Source organism: Leucopleurus acutus (assembly GCF_964270905.1).
Source record: "Leucopleurus acutus genome assembly, chromosome: Y".
NCBI lineage: Eukaryota > Metazoa > Chordata > Mammalia > Artiodactyla > Delphinidae > Leucopleurus > Leucopleurus acutus.
The window spans coordinates 15,575,024-15,594,023 of NC_139164.1; positions in this window are offsets into that span (position 1 = coordinate 15,575,024).

Consider the following 19,000-nt stretch of genomic DNA (forward strand, 5'->3'; position numbering starts at 1 on the left):
CTCCTGAGGCTCCTGGGAGAAATTTCCTTTTCTCTTCTTTGTTCACCCAGCTTCTGGGGATCAGCTTTGGATTTGGCCCACCTCTGAGTGTAGGTCACCTGAGGGCATCTGTTCTTCACTCAGACAGGACGGGGTTAAAATAGCAGATGATTAGGGGCCTCTGGTACACTCAGACCGGGGAGAGGGAGGGGTACGGAATGTGGGGTGAGACTGGGGGGCAGAGTCCGGGGTGACGCACCAGCCTAAGTCATGCCTTGTATTATTCCAGGGAAGTTGTCCCTGGATCACAGGACACTGGCAGTGGCGGGCTGCACAAGCTCCTAGGAGGGGTTGTGTGGATAGTGACCTGTGCTTGCACACAGGCTTCTTGGTGGCTGCACCAGCAGCCTTAGTGTTTCATGCCCATCTCTGGTGTCTGCACTGATAGCCGCAGCTCCCACCCATCCCTGGAGCTTGTTTAGGCAGTGCTCTGAATTCCCTCTCCTTGCACACCCTGAAACAATGGTCTCTTGTCTCTTAGGCAGGTCCGGACTGTTTCCCAGACTCCCTCCTGGCTAGCTGTGGCACACAAGCCCCCTTCAGGCTGTGTTCACACAGCCAACCCCCGTTCTCTCCTTGGGATCTGACCTCTAAAGCCCAAGCCTCAGTTCCCAGCTCCCACCCGCCCCGGCAGGTGAGCAGACAAGCCTCTTAGGCTGGTGAGTGCTGGTTGGCACCTATCCTCTGTGTGGGAATCTCTCCATTTTGCCCTCTATACCCGTATTGCTGCGCTCTCCTCTGTGGCTCCGAAGTAGATGTGTTTCTGATGTATTTGTGGGGAGGAAGGTGATCTCCATGTCTTACTCCTCCAACATCTTCAGGATGACTTTTCTGTTGATTTCTTTTTAAATCTCATAGAAAGATGAAATTTTGTTTTTCTGAAGGTTTTCATAAGAAATCTCATTTAAAAGGCCCTAAATCTAGAAAGTCAAATTCAAGAACTGACATCAGATTTTACTTGCAGCACTTATGTATTTCAGTGATTCCTCTATTTTTGAGGTTCCCAATACTCTAAGTTAATTGGGTCAGCCAGGAAGTGACCCTTCTTACTAACTGTACACCTAGACCCTCTAAATGAGGTACTGGTCCAGTTTTCCCAAGACAGCTCTGTGAGCACTGAATCCACAAGGTCAAACTTAGTTCCTTGAAAGTCCCTGGTCATATCTTTTTGTGTCCTTCCCTGCTGGATGTATCATGCCTGGCTCTCTGTGGAGTAGCACTGGGGAAGAAGACATAGATTGATTGGTGTTTTCTTTTAGACTTTGAACTATAAGTTTGACCTGTGGGCAGTAGTTCCCAGCCCTGGCAGATTTTTCCTGGATTGATTTGATATTAAATTACTATCATTTAAAAATATGACATTCCAGGCAAGATCTTGGTTGTCTACAGTGCTTCCAATTGTATCTTGTTAACAGGAAGGACAGTTCTTATCAAACCTATGCAAATAACTATATTGCCATGAAAATAAGAATACTCAATAAGAGATTCCAATGTCGGACCCTTCAGAAAGGTCAGGCAGGGAGAGTGAGATATTCTTTTTAACTATTTCATTTCAGTTTAGCAAAGCAGAATAAAGCTACTAAATTGTTTTGAATTATAGATAGCTTAAAAAGAAAGAGATAGGGCTTCCCTCACAACCAAAAGTAGAGCCTCAAAACAATATCAACAATATTTCCCCATCAGTTCATTCAGTCCTGTGTATTTAATTCATGTTCTGTTAGATCTTAGGATAGTTGTATTATGAAAATTTTTCTCTACTAAAAAGAGTGCTGGAGATCTTGATTCTGTCCAACAATACGACTGCAATATTGTCTAAACTATATTACCAGAAGCCTACCCAACAATATATTTGAAGTGGCAATAGTTTGAATAACCATGGGGTCTGAGATAGTCCTTTCTGTGGAAGATGAAGTATTCTGGCCTGTAGATGATTGCAAGTACTTTCAATGAAACAAATAAAGAGCTATCTACAGACAGACATCTAAAGGCTTAAAATGGTTGTAGTTAACTTATTACTGATCATTTTCAAATGTGAAAAATCTGATAATAGCTTATAATGAGTATTGCAACTGATAAAGAAATTTGGTTGTTTCTGTAGCATATAAAACAAAGCTAACTCATAAAAGTTTTGAACAAAATGTCTATAAAAAATAATAATATGGCTACTTTCAAATAAGGCAGTACACAATATATTTGACACAAAAATAAGCAAAAGTTTTACAGTGGAAAAATCTTAACATAAAACATAAATCTAAGACAATGTGCATACTATCCAATGGATATAGCAAAAATATTAAGGATATACCAAGAATATGTTAGGGATATACCAAGAACATCAAATGAAGAATATCAGTAAGTCTGAAAGAGATCATAATCATCTGTAAATAAATAAAATTCAATAGGTAAATCTGACATGCAACCCAATTGAAAACCACTGGCCTAAAAGATGCTGTACTCAATAGAAGAAATAGAGTTGTGGGACTTCCCTGATGGTCCAGTGGCTAAGGCTCCATGCTCCCAATACAAGGGGCCTGGGTTCAATTCCTGGTCAGGGAACTAGATCCCACATGCTGGAACTAAGAGTTCAAATGCTGCAATTAAAGATACTGCACGTGGCAACGAAGACGCCTTATGCCTCAATGAAGATCCAGTGTGCTGCAACAAAGATCCCGCATGCTGCAGCTAAGACACGGCGCAGCCAAATAAATAAATAGATTAAAAAAAAAGAAAAAAAATAGGGTAGTGATCAAGTTAACACTGAAAACACTAAAAACAACTGAATATGACTGCTAATGCTGTATCGTTTTTGTCTAATATCAGTCAAAGTAAATGACATGAACAAATCTCTAGGAGCTTTGTGTAAATTATACAAGTTCTGAGCCATTTATGTTAATAAGATTTTCCCTATTCAAATTTAACAGAGCATAGGCTGAGCATCCTTTCTTATTTGATAACACTTTCTATCATATTGACAGTGAAGTTGAACAAAAAACAAGGAAATGAGCCCATCAGAACTGAGTAAACTTTGCTAGGATAAAATCTCTGAACATATCATAGCTTTTCAAAGTCAAGCAAAATTTGCTTTCAAAATTTTTCCTTCATTGTTTAAAACTATCTGGAACAAATTAACATTTTAGGGTACATTATAGAGGGTGTGCTTCTCATGGCAGCGACTTCAGACACTTAGCTTTTGGTGCAAATAGTGGGGTATGGAGGAGGAGGACATCTGTAGGAAGTCTCAGAGCTTAATAGTGGCACATCCTCAAAGTTACTGGAAATGAAAAAGCAGTTACTATATAGCAATATCTGCCATAGAATTTTCTTTCCTCTGAGGGATGTTTTTCAGAGGTTCTTGTTGGTCCCAGAGATGAACTTCACAAAAATAGGTGAACCCCAGACTCAAAATACCTAATGCACTTACAGGCTGCTAGGCCTAAAAATAAGTCAGAAGGGGATCTGTAGCAGTCTGAGGGTATTAACTTTACCTGTTTGTGTTCAGAGAAAAGTGGCATGTTCTTTCTGTTTGATAGTTTTCTGACAATCATTACAGGACAAAGAGTCATAGGTGTATTGACTGTTATTTCCCAATACTTCTTCCCTTTTACCTAACATTTATTATTTCCCATACTATTGCCATGAATTTCTGAGGTGATTTCTCAATCTTATAACCAGGGAAAAATTTCCAAGTCAATCCATACTACTTTCAAACTATGATAAAAGAAGGGAGTCTATAAAATTAATAATATTACATGGTGTCTAGGACGGCACTTCAGTGGGTTTTTTATCATCTGGAATCCTTAGTTCCTCTTGTTTTTCTGGAGCAGAAAAAAAATAATGTCTCAGATGTGTTTATTCTTCTTTGGTTGTGCCGCATGAGTATATGAGAATCTTGCTTGTGTTTAAGAGCAAGGAAAAATGTGTTTTTATGTTTTCATTATGAAGAAGATAATTTGTGTTTTTGTCTACGTAGGTGGTTATTTGCAAGCAGAATTATAATCTTGCTTTTCTTCCCTGAGAACTAGCCTTTTTCTACTGGATTCTGTTATGGCAGGAGTGTCTAGCCACCTGAGTTTCTTGTTTGTCTTACTTCTACCATCTAGCTATCACCAGGCCACAGGACAGACTGTGCGGTTTCCCAGATTTTTTTTTGAAGTGTGAGAATAACATGTGTATGTGTTAGGGTGGGTGCTTCGAGCACAAGAGGGAAAGCTGCAGGTTTCATCCCAGGCTGCACCGGCTGGGAGAAGTTATAGTTAATAAGAGGTGATTGTGATCACCTGGGGAAGGCAGCAGAGGACCTGAGATTGAAGGGTTCTTCGAACATTATATGGTTCCTACTTACTCAGACAGGTGTCATACGGGTCTCTTTCCATTGTCAAGGGACCCACAGACGGAAACTAATTGGAGTGTACATGTCTTGAACTACAAAGTTAAATAACTTGTTAATCAAATCTACCAGGGCAGAGATGCGAGCTCGAACTCTCCAGGCTTGAGCTCGTGCCAGTAAACTTCACATTATCTCGGGCTCAGGGAGGGGGAGGGAAAAGAGCGGGACGGATCAGTGATGACCACCCCCTCCACAGCAGATCTCAGGGGAGTTGGTGTCCTGGTCCCCTGGCGAGGTTAAACTGGGCAAGCTAGTCAGCGCCTGGCTGCATGCCTCAGCGTCTCGGCTGCGCGGCTGGCACTCTTGCATTTGTCATAGGCCCTCTCTGGCTCTCTCCTTCCACTTTGTCTTGCTATCAGTCCCTACCCTGCCATTACCAGAGTCTGGTGTCGACCTACAGTGCTCTGCCACACCCAGTATGTCCTCGCTTTAACACCAGCTTACTGTTAACAGCATTTGTGGCCTCTGTACTGGACTGACTTTCCTGAGCTTGGGCTCACCTTGGCGTCTCTCTACTGTGGAGAATTTGAGCACACGGTACCGCCACTGGCCTGAAAGTTCGCGGGACCTGTTGGCCTGATTAGGAGTGACAGAGGTGTGTGTGTGTGTGTGTGTGTGTGTGTGTGTGTGTGTGTGTGTGTGTAGGTGTACGCTCGCATAGCATCACAGGCACTCTCGGTCAATTACCGGTAGCGTTGGGGGAAATTTGCCAGACTCCTGCGCTTGCGAAGGAGGCCAGCCGGAGGCCTAAGAACACCCTAGGCTTCCGTGCTGGTGAAGAAATCCTTCCCAGCCCGCAGGGAGTTCTCTCCTATCCCCTGTACAGCACACTGTGAACTTTCGCGGCGGAAACAGGGACCAATTTTTTGAAAGTAAACTTGCCACGAGGGGCTAGGGAGAGGATGTGCAAGAGTGTCTGCCCGGGGAGGCGGGGAAGGCTTGTGTCAAGTTTCAGCCACTAATGACATTAGGTGGCTGTGTCTATATGCCGAGTCCCCGGGAAGGGCAGTCTGCGCTGAAAGCTCGCGAGGAGGCGGCAGGCAAGGGCACCGGCAGGGGCTGCACTCCAACGCTTTCTAATACGCCCGTTTAGTAAGCGGCTGAAATGCGGCCGCTGACAGCATGTGGAGTGCGTCATGTGTGCTCTCCATGCTTGGCGACCGACCCCTGGCAGCTCTGCTCTCTTTGCTTTCCAAGGACTTGCATTGCATTCCTGTCCTTTATTAGTTCCAGGGAGCCTTACAAATAGGCCTGATTTATTTTCCAGAGAAAATGTCTAATTTGTGTATAAGAAAAATTAGAAAGTATGAAAAGAAGGGGCTTGAAGTTATATTTTAGCAAGTAGACAAAATCAGGTTCGCAGCTTTTTCAATATGTTGCTTTTTTCATGTGGAAAGCTGACCACACCGGCCAAGAGATCATTTCTCCTTCCTTCAACCTGAGAACCTGACAATGATGAAATGAAATGAATCGTATCTACCCTAGAAAGACACTAGCAGGATTTAGAGGTGAAAAAACCCTGCAGAATTTGAGAGTAAAATCTGGTCACAAAAGCAAAAAAGGCTCAAGTCCTAGCAAGTCAACTCTGAAGAACAAAGTAAAAGATCCCTTAAAAGTTTGTTCAGTAAATAAACTTCATTGGCAATAAAATGAACAAGAAAGATGGAAACTCTGGCTTAAGATAGTGAAAATATAATAAAAATAAATAACTTTGAAGTGGCCTGAACATGTGCTCAGGCCACCCTTCTGCAGGTCCCTAAAGAGACCCACCTTACACAGGCCTCTCTGGAGCACCCTCTCCTATTGAAAATTCACCATTGGTACAAACAATGTAGTTTGGCATGATTAAGCAACTTCCCAGGACTTCCCTGGTTCTAGCACGTTAGTGAAGCAGACATAATTTCTATAAAATTGGCCTTCTTCTCTATGTTTTGATTAATCATTACCATATGAGATTTGAAGTCTAAACTCTTATTTCACTTATTCCAAGGGAATGAGGAAGGTTATTAGAAGTCATGCCAACTGACTACTTCGGTGTTAAACACTGAAGTAGTTCCCATTACCCTGGGTAAAAGAACTTACTGAAATTCCCGTGGATCTCTTCCTGGTCTGTGCTAACCACTTTCTTACTGCATCTCCACGTCTCAGCTTCAGTAGCTATCAATAGGTATAGTACAAACTGAAGCCTTTTGGAGCCTTCCTATTTATAAGGAAAAAAGGATTGATGTCTAAAAATAAGAAAACAAGATATATATATATATATTTCTTTATTGAAGTATAGTTGATACACAATATTATATGTTACAAGAGTACAATAGAGTGATTCACAATTTTTAAAGGTTATACTCCATTTATAGCTATTATAAATATACTTGTTCTAAAAGAACAAATAATCCTAAAATTTATATGGAATAACAAAAGACCCAGAATTGCCAAAACAATCCTGAGGAAAAAGAATAAAGCTGCAGATATAACGCTCCCAGACTTTGGTTTTTGCATCAAGGTGATACTGGCCTCATAGAATGAGTTTGGAAGTGTTCCTTCTTCTACAATTTTTTGGAATTGTTTGAGAAGGATGGATATTAACCTTCTGTAAATGTTTGATAGAATTCACCTGTGAAGCCATCTGGTCCAGGAATTTCATTTGTTGTCATTTTTTTTTTTTTTTTTTTTTGCGGTATGCGGGCCTCTCACTGTTGTGGCCTCTCCCGTTGCGGAGCGCAGGCTCAGCGGCCATGGCTCACGGGCCTAGCTGCTCCGTGGCATGTGGGATCTTCCCAGACCGGGGCACGAACCCGTGTCCCCTGCATTGGCAGACGGACTCCCAACCACTGCGCCACCAGGGAAGCCCGTCATTTTTTTTTTAAATCACTGATTCAATTACATTACTAGTCATATTATCTATTTTTTCCTGGTGCACTGCTTTAATTGGCATATAGTTGGAGCTTTTAACCTATTCAATTGGTTTGTATGTCTGGCTTTATGCCAGTAACATACAGTTTGAATACTGTGGCTTTGTAGAAAGTTTTAAATTCAGGAAGTGCGGGGATATCCCTGCTGGTCCAGTGGTTAAGACTTCACCTCCCAATGCACAAGGTGCTGGTTCAATCCCTGGTCAGGGAGCTAAGATCCCATATGCCTTGCGACCAAAAAACCAAAAACAGGGCTTCCCTGGTGGTGCAGTGGTTGAGAGTCCACCTGCCGATGCATGGGACACGGGTTAGTGCCCCGGTCCGGGAAGATCCCACATACCGCGGAGCGGCTGGGCCCGTGAGCCATGGCCACTGACCCTGCGCGTCTGGAGCCTGTGCTCCACAACAGGAGAGACCACAACAGTGAGAGGCCCATGTACCACAAAAATAACAAAAAACAAAAATGGTCCACATTTTAAAAAATCTAAAAAATAAAAATAAACTCAGGAAATGTGAGTCCTTCAGTTTTGTTCTTCTTTTTCAAGATTCTTTTGGCCATTTAGGGTCAGTAGATATTTCATATGAATATTAGGATGGCTTGTCTATTTCTGCAAAAACATCAAAGGTTTTGGAAGGGATTGAATTGTATCTCTAAATCATTTTGAGTATATGAACATTTTTAATAATATTGAGTCTTCCAATTCATAACATATGGGTGTGTTTTCATTTATTAATTTCTTCTTAAATTTCTCTTAGCAATGTTTTGCAGTTTTCACCTCTTTGGTTAGATTAATTCCAAGGTACTTTATTTTTTAAGATAGTACTATAGGTGCTTGCTGGCGGGCTGCAGTCGAGACCTCAGCGCTTGGGCTCTCCCATACGGAAAGGATGGATCCGTTGTCTCAGGAGAGCCCCTGCCTCACTGCTCATATATAGCAAAGTTTCTTGCCAGGCTCCTGGGCTACACGTAGTCAAGCAAGGGTGCCTCTCCCATCTATTTTTTGTTTTGTTTTGTTTGCAGTACGTGGGCCCCTCAGTGTTGTGGCCTCTCCCGTTGTGGAGCACAGGCTCTGGACACACAGGGTCAGCAGCCATGGCTAACAGGCCCAGCCGCTCCGCGTCATGTGGGATCTTCCTGGACTAGGACACGAACCTGTGTCCCCTGCATCGACAGGTGGACTCTCAACCACTACGCCACCAGGGAAGCCCCTCTCCCATGTTTCAGTCCAAAAATCACTCGCAATTTGTCTGGAAATCAAGCACCAAGCGAAAACTCTTCCATCGTCTGTGCCACCATTTACCAGATACTAAAGTCCCTGTTTTAGCCATGTAGCTGACAGGGTCTTCGTGCTCCGGCTGGGTGTAGGCCTATGCATGTGAGGTGGGAGAGCCAAGTTCAGGACATTGGCCCACTGAGACCTCCAGGCTCCATGTAATATCAAACAGCAAAAACTCTCCCAGAGATCTCCATCTCACCGTAAGACCCAGCTCTACTCAGTGACCAGCAAGCTACAGTGCTGGACACCCTATGCCAAACAACTGGCAAGACAGGAACATGACCCCACCCATTAGCAGAGAGGCTGCCTAAAATCATAATAAGTTCACAGATAACGCAAAACACACCAGCATGGGAATGTGAACTGGTACAGTCACTATGGAGAACAGTATGGAGGTTCCTTAAAAAACTACAAATAGAACTACCATATGACCCAGCAATCCCACTACTAGGCATATACCCTGAGAAAACCATAATTCAAAAAGAGTCATGTACCAAAATGTTCATTGCAGCTCTATTTAAAATAGCCAGGACATGGAAACAAGCTAAGTGTCCATCATCAGATGAATGCATAAAGAAGATGTGGCACATATATACAATGGAATATTACTCAGCCATAAAAAGAAACGAAATTGAGCTATCAGTAATGAGGTGGATAGACGTAGAGTCTGTCATACAGAGTGAAGTAAGTCAGAAAGAGAAAGACAAATACCGTATGCTAACACATATATATGGAATTTAAGAAAAGAAATGTCATGAAGAACCTAGGGGTAAGACAGGAATAGAGACACAGACCTACTAGGGAATGGTATTGAGGATATGGGGAGGGGGAAGGGTAAGCTGTGACAAAGCAAGAGAGTGGCATGGACATATATACACTACCAAACGTAAAATAGATAGCCAGTGGGAAGCAGCCGCGTAGCACAGGGAGATCAGCTCGGTGCTTTGTGACCACCTAGAGAGGTGGGATAGGGAGGGTGGGAGGGAGGGAGACACAAGAGGGAAGAGATATGGGAACATATGTATATGTATATCTGATGCACTTTGTAATAAAGCAGAAATTAGCACACCATTGTAAAGGAATTATACTCCAATAAAGACATTAAAAAAAAAAAACAACAGAAGCAGACATGGCACAGCCCACCATAAAGACAAGATACAGCCTCATCCACCAGAACACAGGCACCAGTCCCTTCCACCAGGAAGCCTACACAACCCACTGAACCAACCTTACCCAGTGGGGGCAGATGTGAAAAACAACGGGAACTACGAACCTGCAGCCTGTGAAAAGGAGACCCCCAAAATAGTAAGTTAAGCAAAATGAGAAGACAGAGAAGCACATAGCAGATGAAGGAGCAAAGTAAATACCTGGCAGACCAAACAAATGAAGAGGAAATAGGCAGTCTACCTGAAAAGGAATTCAGAGAAATGATGGTAAAGATGATCCAAATTCTTGGAAATAGAATGGAGAAAATACAAAAAATGTTTAACAAGGACCTGGAAGAACTAAAGAGCAAACAAACAATGATGAACAATACAATAAATGAAATTAAAATTTCTCTAGAAGGAATCAATAGCAGAATAACTGAGGCAGAAGGATGGATACGTGACCTGGAACATAAAATATTGGAAATAACTACCACAGAGCAGAATAAGGAAAAAAAAGAATGAAAAGAATTGAGGACAGTCTCAGAGACCTCTGGGACAACATTAAATGCACCAACATGTGAATTATAGGGGCCCAGAAGAAGTATAGGAAAAGAAAGGGACTGAGAAATATTTGAAGAGATTATAGTCGAAAACTTCACTAATATGGGAAAAGAAATAGTTAATCAAGTCCAGGAGGCACAGAGAGTCCCATACAGGATAAATCCAAGGAGAAACCCACCAAGACACATATTAATTGAGCTATCAAAAATTTAATACAAAGAAAAAATATTAAAAGCAGCAAGGGAAAAGCAACAAATAATATACAAGGGAATCCCCATAAGTTTAACAGCTGACCTTTCAGCAGAAACTCAGCAAGCCACAGGAGTGGCAGGGCATATTTAAATTGATGAAGGGGAAAAACCTACAACCAAGATTACTCTACCCAGCAAGGATCTCATGCAGATTCGACGAAGAAATTAAAATCTTTACAGACAAGCAAAAGCTAAGAGTATTCAGCACCACCAAACCAGCCTTACAACAAAGGCTAAAGGAACTTCTCTAGGCAGGAAACAGAAGAGAAGGAAAAGACCTACACTAACAAACCCAAAACAGTTAAGAAAATGGTAATGGGAACATAATATCGATAACTACCTTAAATGTAAATGGATTAAATGCTCCAACCAAAAGACATAGACTGGCTGAATGAAAACAAAAACAAGACCTATATATGCTGTCTACAAGGGCCCCATTTCAGACCTAGGGACACATACAGACTGAAAGTGAGGGGATGGGAAAAGATATTCCATACAAATGGAAATCAAAAGAAACCTGGAGTAGCAATTCTCATATCAGACAAAATAGACTGTAAAATAAAGACTATTACAACAGACAAAGAAGGACAGTACATAATGATCAAGGGATCAATCCAAGAAGATATAATAATGGTAAATATTTATGGAAAAGTTTGAGAGGACTGGTATTAGTCCTTTTTTAAATATTTGGTAAAATTCATCAATGAAGCCATCATGTCCAGGGCTTATCTCTGTTGAGAGATTTTTTGTTACTGATTCAATCATCCTATTAATTATAGGTCTATTCACACCCTGTATTTCTTTGTGATTTAACCTTTGCAGGTTCTATATTTTTAGGAATCATTCATTCATGTAAGTTGTCCAATTTGCTGGCATAATTGTAGTATTCTCTTACAATAAGTTTTATTTCTGTAGAATCAGTGGTAATGTCCCCACTTTCACTTCTAATTTTAGTAATTTGAAACTTTTCTCTTTTTTTCTTAATACAGCTAGCTAAAGTTTTCTCAATTTTCGTTGTTCTTTTTAAAAAACAAACTTTAAAAAATTGAAATATAGTTGATTTACATTATTGGCTTACTATCAGATGTTCAACATAGTAATTTGGGGTTTTTTTCAGATGATATTACACTATAGGTTGTTGCAAGATATTGGATATATTTCCCTGTGCTATACAGTAAATCCTAAAACAAACTTGTCATTTTGTTGATTTTCTGTTATTTCTCTATTCTCTATTTCATTTATCTCTGCAGTAATCTTTATTATTTCCTTCATTCTGCTACCTTGGAATTAGCTTATTCTTTTTTCAAATTTCTTATTTGTAAATTTAAGTTGTTTACTTGATATTTTTCTTGCTTTTTAAGGTAAGAATTTATAGATATAAATTTGCCCTTAGTACTGCTTTCACTGTGTACGGTAAGCTTTGGTATATTCTCTGTTTGCTTTCATTCATCTGTATTTTCTAATTTTTCCTGTAATTTCTTCTTTTATGCACTGCTTGTTTAAAAGTGTGTGTAATTCGCCCATCTTGCACATTTTCCATTGTTTTCTGTTATTGATTTCTAACTCTCTTGTAGTTGAAGAGTATACTTCCTATAATATCTATTTTTTAATCTCTATTGAGATAATTTGTGCTCTATATGATCTATTCTGGAAAATGTCCCTTTTGCACTTGAGAAGAATGTATATGCTGTTTTTATTGGGCAGAGTGTTTTGTGTATGTCTGTAGGATCTAGTTGGTTTACAGTGTTAAGTCCTCTGTTTCCTTGCTTATCTTCTGCCCGGCTGTTTTATTCAGTGTAGTGAGTGGGGTATTGAAATATACAACTATTATTGTAGAATTGTCTATTTTCCCTCCCATTCTATCAGTTTTTGTTTCATATATTTTGATGATCTGTCATTGTGTACGTAATGTTAACAACTGTTATATCATCGTGCTATTTGAACCTTTTATTCATAGGCAATATAATGTCCTCTTTGTCTCTTGTAACCATTTTTTTGAAACGAACTCTATTTTATCTGATATTAGTACATCAGTCTTGCTCTCTTTTGGTTACTAGTTGCATGGATATAGTTTTCCATCCTTTCATTTTCCACCATTTTGTGTTTGGGGATCTAAAGTAAATTTCTTATAGCAAGCATGTAGTTGAATTATGTTTTTAAAAAATTCATTCTGCCAATCTCGCTCTTTTGATTGAAGAGTTGAATCATATTTAAAGTTATTACTGATAAGAAGGGACTTCTTTCTATCATTTTGCCATATGTTTTCTATATGTCTTATAACTATTTTTGTCCTTCTTTTCCTGTTACTGTGTTTAAAAAATTTAATTGTTACTTTATAGTGAAATGTTTTAATTCCCTTTTCCTTTTTTTATATATTATATAGCTGTTTTCTTTCTGGTTACTATGGCAATTATATTTAACATCTAAAAATTATAACACTCAATTTTTCTTTCAGTTCCTGATAATGTCCATTGTGCTACCTTCAAGTTCACAGATTCTTTCTTCTGCCTGCTCAGATTTGACTTTGAATCCCTTTAGTGAATTTTTCATTTTAGTTATTGTACTTTTCAGCTCCAGAACTGTTTTGTTTCTTTTTAGGTTTTCTATCTCTTTATTGATGTGCTATTTTGTTTATACCTCATTTTCTTGATTTTCTCCACATTTTCCTTAGTTTCTTTAGCTGTTTAAGACAGTTGCTTTAGAGTCTTTGTCTATTATATCTGCCGTTAGTTATTTTTCAAGGGAAGTTTTGGTGGTTTTATTTTTTTTCTCTTTGAATGAGTCATATTTCCCTCTTTCTTTGTATGCCTTTTTTTTTCTTGTTTGTTTTTGAAAACTGGACATTTGAATCTAATAAAATGGTAACTTTAGAAAGTTTATTCTTACCTTGTCAAGGTTTGTTCTTCAGTCATCTCTTGAAGAACCCTCAAACACTGTTTGAACTGTGGATCCAATTATATGCAAATTTTTTTCAATATGTATGTACCACAGTACTACATGATTTGCACTTGTTTGAGTCTGTGGATGCACAATCGTGGATATGGAGGGCTGACTGTCAAGTTATACACAGATTTTCAACTGTATAGGGGTCAGTGCCCCTAACCCATGCATTTTTCAGGGGTCAACTGTATTTTGTTATTGCTTTTGTTTATTTATTTATTTTTGATTTTTGTAGGATGTCTCTGTGCCCAGAGATCAACCTAAGGTATAAACTTAAGGTCTTCTCTGAGTCTTTCCGGGGCATGTGCAGTCACTTTCTAATTTTCCCCATTATGCAGTTGTTTTTTAATGTCATAGTCTTTAATGTCTGGCTGTCAGAAGTGGAAAAAGAGAATGAAGAGCAACTAAAAAGGCACAGGTTCTTTAAATCCTCTAGAAGTCATTTCAGGTCCAAAGGGATGGACCTACACCAATGAGAGTAAGAGAAACAGCAGTGGCTGCCAGCTTCTTTGTACCTCGTGATCATAAGCAGCAATCGACATTAACATTTAGAGACAAGGTCATTTTTGCTCACCCTGTTCCTGCATGCTGTATGCAAGCTCCTCCTGGAACATGGGCAGCTTCCTGCCACCAGCATTTTGACTGGGTAGCTGCTGTTTTTCTAAGAGCAGAAGTTGACCAAAATTATCTGCATTTTACCATATAAGTCTTCTGGAACTTGCAAGCCTCAATAGACTTTAGAGTTCCAAAATAGTTTTACAGACTCTGCCAGTGCTATTGTTGTCTATGTGGGGAGGCAGATTTCTGGTGCTTCTACTCTGCAATTCCCCAGAATCCTCTGAGGAAGGCAATTCTTTAGTTGGATAATAGATTCTATAAATTATTATGTCCTATGGTGAACAAAATGTATCATCTGACACCTGCTGATCCCAGAAAGGAACAGACTTCTTTTGTGGTATTTATCACAGTTAGCAAGTTGCCAGGATGGTATGGAAGTACATAATTGAAGAAGTTATGTAAGATCTGATCCCAGAAAGAGTTTAAGGTTTGGGAGAATGGTGCAGGTACATGGGAGCAAAGAGTACAGTCTACTGGAGAGATCCTAGGTTTGGAGACAGGTAGACGCCTGTAGAAGCTATATCTGTTTTGAGGGTAACTGTACAACCTCAGTTTTTTCTATTATAAAATGTGAATATTAATACCTGTCAAATAGGATTACTTTGGGGATTAAATGCAGAGCAAAATGTACCTAATAATGTGATTTATAACAGTGAGGCACTCATGCAGAAATTACTCATAATTAAGAAGGACTTGTTTTGCTATCAAATGCATTGTAGACATACTGTTACTGTTACAGTTCAAATGCCGTAACTTAAAAGTACTTCAACACCCGAAGGTCAAATGTGATCTCAACTCACTCTTCTGGTTTTAGCAGGTCACAGGGAATGACAGTTGTGGTCTTCTGCTGTCAAGTAAGGACCCACTGCTTGGCAACAGGCACAGTGTTAAAACAAGTCTTTGATTTTTGGCTTCATTTTGCTTGTGGCTAGGGTGCTCTTCTCTCATCTCTTGGTCGTGATGTTCTGCAAGGATAGGATTTATAGGGCATCACATATTCCCATGGATGTCCCCTGGGCCTTTCTCAGAGGGTGAGAATCTTCTGGTTTCAAACTTCACTTTCCACTTTTTTCTGCTTCAATCCCCAGCAGAACTACAAAGCCCTACCTGAAAATCCAGGCACTCCCCTTTCCCTATAGCACACACCTACAACTAACTTGTTCCCTGAAATGCAGTTCCTTCTCTGTCCAGGAGTCATCAGAAATAGGTGATATTTAAAGCCATGGGTTTGGATTCTATGGTGGTGGGGAATAGGGGAGGCCCAAGGCCCAAGGCAACGGGTAGAGTACAGAGAAGAGTAAGAAGGAGACTGGAAAAAGTTCAGAAACCCAGGGAACAGAAAGTAAGATAAACTTACTTCCAAATTTTGTAATAAGCCTAACTTCTCTCCATTCTCTCACATCCACATTTATTATCCATGATTATTATTCCAGTTGATCTCTGCTTCATCCTCCTCTAGGCCATCCTCCACAGGGCAACTAGGAAGATCTTTTAAAAACATGTCAGATGTCACTGTCCCAGTAGTTCCCGCGGCATTGGAAACAAAATACCAAATTCTTAGCAAAGCTTACACTCCATGCCACGTCAGTGCTTGCCACGGTTTACCTCATTGTCCAAGGGGCAACCACACAGGCCACTTGTCGGCTCCTTAATAGGTTCTGAGAGGTCTTCCTTGGACAGTTATCTCACCAACAAGACTGTATACACTTCTCTATAAGGGCAGGGCTGTGTATGCTGAAGCCAAGAGAATCAAGTAATTTATAGAAGTAGTGCTCATGCTTGTTGAGTGTTCCTGAAAGGCCAAGTAAGGGGAGGTGTGACAAATGCCCATCATTTTTGAAAAGAAGGAAGTATGTACTGATACTGAATACTTTCTGCAGAATGTGGTGGAAAGATGGAGGAGTTAGTTGAAATTGATGTTATCTATAGCACCACAAAATATAGCACCACCTTCTGTTATCATTGGCAAAGATATGCTGTAAGACATGTCTACAAATTTCACAAAGGAGATACCAAACAGCAATAACGGGTTCTCATTTATGAAAACAGGAGAAACATGCCTTCATGCTTGTTTGTCCACTGTTACCAAGGGAAGCCTATAGAGAAATGGCTGAGAAATGGAATGTGTCTCCTATTCTTGCTGCGTGACCTCCCAGATCCAATTTCTTGCTTTTTCCAATGAGATATTTAAAACACATTTTATACAAATTGTTGTATGCCACCCCTTTTTTTCTTAGTAACAGTCCTTGGGATCATTATCAAGGGATCATTTTAAAGTACAGATCTATTTAATCAAGAATAGATTTGATATTCTCATCTAGAGAATACTGTGTTGTATGAATGTATCATCAAATTAATTGCTGGACATGTTCATTGTTTCTAATCTTATGCTATAAAGAAGCTGCACTAGGGGGCTTCCCTGGTGGCGCAGTGGTTGAGAGTCCGCCTGCCGATGCAGGGGACACGGGTTCGTGCCCCGGTCCGGGAGGATCCCACGTGCCGCGGAGTGGCTGGGCCCGTGAGCCATGGCCGCTGAGCCTGCGCGTCCGGAGCCTGTGCTCGGCAACGGGAGAGGCCGCAACAGTGAGAGGCCCGCATACCGGAAAAAAAAAAAAAAAAAAAAAAGCTGCACTAAATAACGTTATGCAAAAATCTTAGAATGACTTTAATTTACAAGCATAGGAGGCAAAGAAGTAGTCTCTGCTGGGGACAATAGACTGCAAAGCCAGGGGCAGCTCGTTAATGCTCAAGCCTGCCCTGAGGCATCGCAAAAACTGACTTTCCAACCGCGGCAAGGTGCGCAGTTGAAAGGCCTGGAGAACTGTAGTTCCTGGAGACGACCCAATGCACTGGTAGGACCCGCCCTCTCCCTTACGGCTTCCAGCTTGCTGGCAAGTGTTCGGCTCCCAACCCAGGGTGAGGGCCTTGCCCTGGCTCCGATGACTTGGCTCTGATCGCAGCTCCCTTGCCAAACCTCGCCTGGGATTAATGATTGATTTACTGGCTCCACGTGGCTGGCGCCATCCCAGCTACTTGTCCAAGCAAGAGGAGCTGTTGGCGAGCAACAGAAAGGCCGCGAGTGCTGGGGGGTCGCCCGGGGAAAAAAGCAGTGGTGCAGACTAAAACTAGCGGCCAGTTGCCCGAATGTGGGTCGAACCCGCTGGAGAGAAAGGGAACACCGGGTAGCGCCACACGTGTTGGCAGCTGGTGATTAGGCAGCCCTGACTTGAGTCCTAATATGCCGCCCAGTGGCCCCTGCTTACTGTGGACGCAGCGCGGCGGGGCCCGGAAGATGTACAGATCTGGGCAGGGCACAGGGCAGGATATCCTGGGGTAATCGCACTCCCCTTATTTCTCACCAGAGGCAGTACAAACACCCTGAACTCTTTCCAACAACCGAAAACTGCAAACATGAGGCATCAATAAGGAGTTCTCCGTAAAACGAACGAAACACTTGCTTTATTTTTATGCAGATTATGCCGCCCAAAAGATCTCGCAGGTGGGGAAAAGGGGCAGGGGGATTAGAGAAACCGAACCCCCAGCTAAGAAGAGATGACAGGGTCGAAGTTGCCAAACCCACACTCAGAGACCGTCACGGCCTCGGGCGAAGCAGTACTCAAAGCTGCAGGCTCTGGCCAGGTCCGACCCGCCTTATCTCCCCACCGGAGCGGTCAAAATTGTGGCGCCTCAGCGTGCCAGCAGAAGTGTATTAGGGAGGCAGCGAAGCAACCTAAAATGGAGCTCCAAGACCACGTGCGATTGCCAGGATCCATATTAGCAGGGGAAAAGGCACACTTTGCTGAATAGCAGGTGGCGCGCCAGGGTAGAACGCCGCTGGAGGGCTCCGACACCCCGGCCCTGGGCTTGCCGTCTCTTAGATGGGGAGACTGGCTGTCACTCCCCGCAGTTTGTAGAGTCGCCCCCAAAACGTCCTAAATGAATGTGGATGATATGATCCAGCCCCGAAAACTAGTTTTCATCTTCTTTCTCCTTTACACCTACATTTCCTTCTCTGGGTACTATAAAGGAGGCAAGTGCAGTTGTGGATGAAGAATGCCAACAAATCCTTAAAATCATACAACTGAAACCCCTTTCCATTGGCAGATACAAAACCGGAGTGTCTGTTACCCTAAATAGCCAACATATCTTGAGAAATAACAAAGTTGGAGGTCTCACACTTTCTAATTTCAAAACATACTGCAAGCCTACAAGAATCAAAATAGGGTTTGACTGGCATAAAGACAGACAGTAGATTAAGAGAATAAAAAGTCCAGAAATAAATTCTCACAATGGTGGTAAAACCCGTGCAATGAGGAAAAGACGGTCTATTCAACAGTGTTGTGAAAATAGATACCTAGGTGGAGAAGAATGACATCGGACTCCTACCTTACACCACACCAAAGATTAATTCAAAAGGGATCAAAGACCTAAATGTATGAGCTGAAACTATATAAATCCTAGGGGAAAAGTGGGGAGAAAGCTTTATGACATTGGATTTGGCAAGGGGTTTGGGCACATGACACCAAAAGCATTGTCGACCAAAGCAAATAGACAAATGGTACTACCTTACACTTAAAAACTTAGTGCATTAAAACCCCACAATAATCACAGTGAAAAGGCAACTCACAGAATAGGAAAAAATATTTGCAAATCATTTATCTGATAAGAGGTTAATGTCCAGAATACATAAAGAACTCTTACAGCTCGACAACAATAAACAATCACAACAACAAACGATTAAAAATAGGTAAACAGACATATCTCCGAAATAATATAAGTCAACATATGAAAAGATGTTGTACATCACCAATCATATGGGAAATACAAATCAAAACTGCAATGAAATTAGGATGGCTAATTTTTTTTT